We start from the raw sequence: 7505 nt of genomic DNA, 5'->3' as shown, positions 1-7505 counted from the left end.
AGAACATATCTATTATTCTTTGTTAACATATTTCTACAATTTCAACATGATTCTTCATACAACACAAACCAATCACAAGAAAAATAATAATAAAATCAGTCATTATTTTCACCCAACTATACGACTCACAATTTATTCTAAAAACACTCATAAATAATAAAATCGCAAATCCAAATCGGAAGACTTTTTTTTCTCTTCATTTAACAAAGAAATCATTTTCCATTGCTCAACAATGAGAACAATCTCATCTATGTACTAAATTCATTTTTAGAAAAATGCCCAAAAAAGAATTTATAGAGAAACAAAGAAAGAAGAAAAATGAGAAAATGGATTTGTCATAGTTACCATCGCAGACACAATTGCATCGCCGCTTTAAGACCACCGAACGTTACCCTACTTGCGACCACATACCAATTCCAATCCTTTTCATAAATAATAACAAACACAAAGCATTTTGCATGTAATAGTTCATACTTTTCTTTGTTTTTTTATAGTTTTGATTTAGGAATTGAATGAATAAATTTGACGTTTGATTTTGTGTTTTAACAATATTAAATTAATATAAATAATTTACAGTATAATAAAAGATAATACATAATGACATGTAATTTTACTATTTCACTTAAACTTAACGCATTATAAAATGAAATGTCACTAAATTCAAATTAGATTGAATGGGTGATTAAAATCTAATAAAATAAAATAAAATACAATGTAGGGACTAAAACATGATTTTTTCACTCAAATAATTTATTAAAAAAAATTCTAAAATAACTCATTTTTTAGTTTAATTCCCAAACTATCCGATTTCTAAAAATAAAAACAAAAATATTAACACGTAGGTGTCAGATTAATTGGCGTCTACCCTTAATTTTAAAGAGCATGCGCCAATTGAATTGACTACATCAGATAGCGCTGTCAATCCAATTGGCGCATGTGTGTAGAAAATGAGAGGAGACGTCAATTGGTCTGGCTCCTCTGTGTATTGTGTAATTTTTTTTGTATAAGTAGAGGTGTCGTGTGATTCATTTTTTCACATCTCTTTTCATTATATTGCAAACATGGTTCCTCTTCGTCACCGCTATGGAAAAATGATTTATTCGAGAGATAAACCTCCGATGGATCACCTTCGACCAACAGATGTATTTCCATTAACCGAATTAATTCATAATAATTTATTTTTTAATATGACTCATTTTATAATCTAATATATTTTCACATTTCAGTTCATTTGACATCCATATCTAAACTTGGATCATGACCATGAAATCAACGAATAAGATGCAGTCGTTTGGACTGTATGCATAATGATCACAAGATTCACCATTGTGGAGATGCACCATAGTGACGGTGTTAAATTGCAGTTCGGTATGCTTCAACACATCCCAAATCCCTTGACAAACCTCGGAGAATGACATCTATGAAAAGTTAACGATCAATGGAACTTTAATCATTAGCAAAGCTTCGTTAGATCTGAGTGTCGAAAATATAAGCACCGATAAGACCATGTCTTAACTGACGTTGTGATGCAAATCGGAGAAAAACCAACTCGTAATTATATGGTTTGGTACATACCGGTTGGATTTGAATTCCTCGTTGAGGATATATACCTATATGATCCACGTCAGGTAACTTACACACAAGAAGGTTCAACATCTAACTCCTAACAACATTGTCAGACCGGTTACTCACAACCCCCTATCCATCAAAATTTTCGGTCCACAAGCAGGCAAACATATGACCTTAACATGCCAAACACACAACCACAATACCAAGAGCATACCTCGTACCACCACCAACAAGTAGATCATCATCAAGACACCCAACATCGCTATGCACCCAACACATTATCCTACCATAGTCGCCTTAGCCAAAACGCTCAGCGATCATTTAACACCAACCGACCTTTCTCGTACTATAGCCAATAAGCTCAAACATCACAAAACTAAAACATGCAACAACCATATGGTTACCAAACATCACAACAATCATTTCAACTTTTCCTCGACGCATCACTCACACCAATGTCACCCTTCAATCGTGTTGGTCGCCCTCCAATAACTCAAACATAACCCAACTACTCTGTCATGGGTCACGAACTCAACTATGACAATAGTGTTTCATTGCATACACAAGACTACGCAGATTTGTCTGGATATCTTAGGGAATCTCCTGTAAGTGGTGGTGATGTTTATGGACCATCAAATCCTCAAACACCTAGGGTGAATCATCAACGTGGATTAGGGTCACACGTTCGGGTAGCTAGGGGATGTGGTACCAGAGGTCGGTTAGGTCATCCCGATCAACAACATTAGTCTTTTCGGTATTCGTATGTAAACGTATATTAATATTAATACCAATTGGTCTGATTTTAACTTTTATATGAAATGAACATTGTTTTTTAAAAAAATTACACAACACATATAAGTATCAGACCAATTGACGTATTTTCTTAAACCTAACACGCAGACTCTAATTGGATTAACAGCACTAGATGCATAAGTCAATCCAATTGGCGCCATCTCTTTAACTTAGAGAGCAAATACCAATTCATCTGGCACTAGTTAGTTTGAGAATTTATCTAAAAAACGTTTTTTTTTGAAATTTTTTTAAAAATAAATAAATTATTTGAGTAAAAAATCCTTAAAAATCAATTTTTTAAATATGCACATTAAAAGTTTAAGTAATAAAAATACGGATCAAAAGTTCAGGAAAACCTAAATGGTAAAAACAAACTGTTCTTTTTATATTTTACCATTATTAGTTTAAGTCAAATTAAGTGAACTCCTAAAAAGAATAATAACTAACATTTTCTTTCACATTTTATTGTCTAACATATTTTTTTATTTACAAATTCTATTTATTTCATATATTTTTATTGTTAAATATTAATTTCTTTTCCTTTGTTAGTATTATACCGATAGTGATGATCAAAACTTCAGTCTAACTCAATTTATTCTATTCTAAATTCTAATTGAATCTTTAAGAAAACAACTAGTTATACAATTTATTATTATTATTATTATTATTATTATTATTATTATTATTATTATTATTATTATTATTATTATTATTATTATTATTATTATTATTATTATTGTTATTATTATTAAATCCCATTAAATTTGAAGCAAGAAACCATAATCCTACTCGACAAAAAATAACAAAATGCATTGCAGAAAGAATGTGCTTGCCAATTTAATCTCCATGTGTGCATATTTTTCATATTAACTTATGGACGATTAGACGTTACAACATACGTACGTACGTATATGAAGATTTATTTGAATCCTTTTTGAATTTGATAAGAAATCATTTTTGATTGAGTTTAAATTTAAATTTAAATTTTTTCAATTACGAAATATAGGGACTAATCAGATAATATTCATTCAAAATTTGTTTTGAACCGAACTTATTTATTTCATTATATATTTTATTATTTTGATTTTATAATTTAGAATATTAAATTTACATTTATTATTTTGATATTTTATCATTTGAAATATTAATATATATATATATATATATATATATATATATATATATAGTTTTTTGAAATTATTTTATTTTATTATAATATTTATATTATAATTCCACTGTACGGATGATGCCGAGGCAGGGATAACTAAATCCATTAAACAAGAGTTTGGGTTTTAACTCTTAATTACTACCAAGGATCGAGGCAAAGAAAAAAAGTATTTTAAAATTCAGATTTGAGTTTGAGAAAAAAAATAGCGTTAGCGCAAATGCTATGGCTACTGAAAAGTAAATGGTGATGTATCTTCTATCTTTTGTGTTCGTGTATAGTTTCATTATATTATATTCCCAAATTGCATTATCATTCTTATCCTTATTAAATGTGCACAGTTTCCTAAATTAACATTTCTATTTTTAATATGCATAGTCTACCGTACTAATTATTTCTAATATGCATTATTTTCAACTAGCATTAAAACTCCTACCCTAATAAAATATTCACAATTGCTAACTAGCACACATATTTCTACATTAATTCATATCTTCAATATGATTTGTTAATTTCTATTCTCGTAACACTATCTTATGGATGTTCATCACAAATATGTCTTATTAAAACTTTATTAAAAAAAATATAGTGGAAAAAAATTTAGTGAAATAAAAGAGTATAATATCTTTTTAAGATACATTTATTTCTCTTCCTAAATTCTTTGACCATGAAGACGAATATTTTACACTAATTATTTAAAATTTACTTAAGAGTGAATTTGTGAAAAAGGATTGTAGGATTATCCTTGAAACAAATTTGTTGGATTTCTATATTATCTATTTTCATGTTTTTCCGAAGATTATTTGTAAAAAATATTTGGTGAAATGTGTTTTTGTTCGGTCTTCTTGATGTAATCATTTTTCAAATGAGCGATGCATGGAATACTATATTCATATATTGTTTTCGTATTTATTTTTTAGAAGGCAATCCACTAGTTTGTTGTATGTGTTGAATAAGAGATCTCAACCAAATACATTCTCAGATTTATTCATATAATGCTAAAAGTTATGCATGACTTGATGAAGTCGTTGTCATGGAACATATCTCTATGAAATAGTTGTATCACCACAAATAAAAAATAACATACTTTTGATCTATCATTATAAAGATCTGATAAGTAATATGCACTTGTATAAAATGTTAATTCTAATTTGGAGATTTACGAATAAAAAAACCCATGTTCATTGTACCTCTAAGATAAAGAAGTACACGTTTAATTTCTTTCCAATATCTTCATTTTGTGAAAAACCATATATTGCTAATTGATTGAAAAAAAGTATATATCAAAATGTCTATACTTAGAAAGATAGATTTGTGCTCCAATCTCACTAAGATATGACACTTCACAACCAAGTAGTCCTTCACCCTCTTTCTGAGGTTTGAAATGAACTTTCTTTATATTAAATGATCTAATAGTCATTGGGGTAGATAATAAATGATACTTTTCTATATATAAACATTTTAACACTTTTATTGTATAAGTTTCTTAATGTACAAATAGTTCATTGTCTAAATTTTCAATTTTTAAACGTAGACAATTTTGTCTTTCCTAAGTCTTTTTTTTCAAACTCTTTATTTAAGTAAATTATAGCTACTGGAAGCTCTTCGAAAGTTCCAATAATATTTATGTCCCCGATCTAAATAATACTTTATAGCAAGTTATTTCCTAACTCTCTTTTCATAAAAATACAAGAAGAAAAAAATGAACTTATTAAATGCAAAATAAGAATAATTGACATAAGAAAAATATAGGTGAAAAAAGCAAAGTAACAAGATAAATATAGGTATGGATAAGAAGATAAATGCTAACCATATAATCTTAGAATCAATTAATCAATATTCATACCGTAGAGTTTAATGTTAATAACATGTTATGAACTAAAGAGAAAAAGCATAAATTAGAGAAAAAAATACTAGAAGTTTTGTATTATGTTACCACTGACTTCAACAATCATTAGTGTTATCATCATCAAAATATTATGAAGGTTATCAGCAGGGTCATCAACTTCATACCTGCAAGTACATAGATCCACATAAGCCGCACCAGATAAATTCAAATCTAAAGTAAATATATAACACAACACAATCATAGTCCAATGAACCCGTGTATGGGCGTAAAACCAAATTGTAAAAACATGTAGTGTGAACGCTTGCAAGCTCGAAACCAAAATTTTGTAAATTGACGAACTGCCAACATGCAAATAAATCCACCCAACAACAAATTAGTGCGAAGAAACGACAACATCAAGTGATGGGCATAAGAGAACATGGAACACAACTAGATTGAAATGTAAGGGCTTTTTCGAACAATACAATCAACATAAAATCAGATCAAACCTCGACACAATATCAAATTTAGAGTTGCACGTGAGACAAAACTAATTGCACTAGGATGCGGTTCCGAAACAAAAACCCATAAGAAGATGTACAAGCAAACCAAACTTAAAGAGAAACGTCGCTTATGACGAAGACGAGAATGAAGGCAAGAGAGGTCATTAGAATTACGAATAATACACCCTAATAAGTTAAGAGGTAAATAACCAAGGTCGTCTCAAACTATTTGGAGGCCCTGTTCTAATTTAAAAAATGACTCTTAAAAAAATATATTTGTATTTTATTAAACTATTTGTAGTTGTATATGTCACACAATCACTTGGTTTTGTGATACAGGAGGAATCAAGGAAAATATACAAGTTGTACAAATCCATTTATGGCCTCAAACAGACATCTAGGGCATGGAACAAGAAAATTGACTCATACCTAGTCGAATTGGGATTCATCGATGCAAGTTTGAGTATGGTGTCTATGTATAGGCCGTGAAACAAATACGTGACCATAGTCATCTTATATGTTAATGACTTGCTAGTAACTGGAAATAACACTGAAAACTTGTTGCATTTCAAAGAGCCGATGAAGATGGAATTTGAAATGTCAAATATGGGAAACTTATCTTATTTCCTAGGGATGGAATTTCAAATTACAAAATACCGTACGGTGCTAATTAAAAGGAAGTATGTCAAAGAAATACTCAAGAGATTCAAGATGATTTATTCAAATCCTACATTCTCACCTGTCAAACTAAATCTAAAACTAGAGAGACATGGAGAGGAGGACAAGATCGATGTCACTTTGTTCAAACAAATTGTAGGATCTATGAGGTATGTGTGCAATAGTAGGCCTGATATAGGTTTCTCAATCGGGTTGGTGAGTAGATACATGGATGAATCAAATGTGTCACACATGAAAGCTGCAAGGAGAATCCTGAGATACCTAAAAGGATCACTAAATTGTGGAATCCTGTTTCCACAAGATTCTGAAGGAAAAGAAGTTGTGATCAATTGTTATTCATATGTTGATTGGTGTGGAGATAAGGAGCATAGAAGAAACACAATTGGATATTTCTTTCAAGTGTTTAGTGCCCCAATGTCATGGTGCTCGAGAAAGCAAATGTGACGGTATTATCATCATGTGAGGCTGAATATATAGCAAAATTCTATGTTGTCTGTCAAGTAATATGGATCAAATCTATGTTGGATGAGATGAATGTCGAAGTAAAGAGACCACTAGTGCTGCAGATCGATAACAAGTTAACCATTAATCTTGCAAGTAATTCGGTTCTGCATGGAAGGAGTAAGCACATTGAGACTAGGTTTCACTTCCTGAGGGAAAAGGTAACTCAAGGTGAACTTGAGATAAAACATTTCTCGGGGTGAAACACAAGTGACCATGTTTTCACCAAAGGATTGAAGATCGACAAATTCCTGATTTTGAGAAAGAAAGTAGGAATAATTCAAATCAATTTTGATTAGTTTGTGATTAACTACTTAAATTATAATAGGATATGTTGTAATATAATTCAAAGTTAATTTATTAAGTTAATTACTTGTGATACAAGTAATTATATATATATATATATATATATATATATATATATATATATATATATATATATATATATATATATATATATATATATATA

The sequence above is a fragment of the Lathyrus oleraceus genome, chromosome 6, assembly GCF_024323335.1.
Source record: "Lathyrus oleraceus cultivar Zhongwan6 chromosome 6, CAAS_Psat_ZW6_1.0, whole genome shotgun sequence".
Lineage (NCBI taxonomy): Eukaryota > Viridiplantae > Streptophyta > Magnoliopsida > Fabales > Fabaceae > Lathyrus > Lathyrus oleraceus.
The sequence above is the reverse complement of the archived record's forward strand: the minus strand, read 5'-3'. Positions refer to the sequence as shown.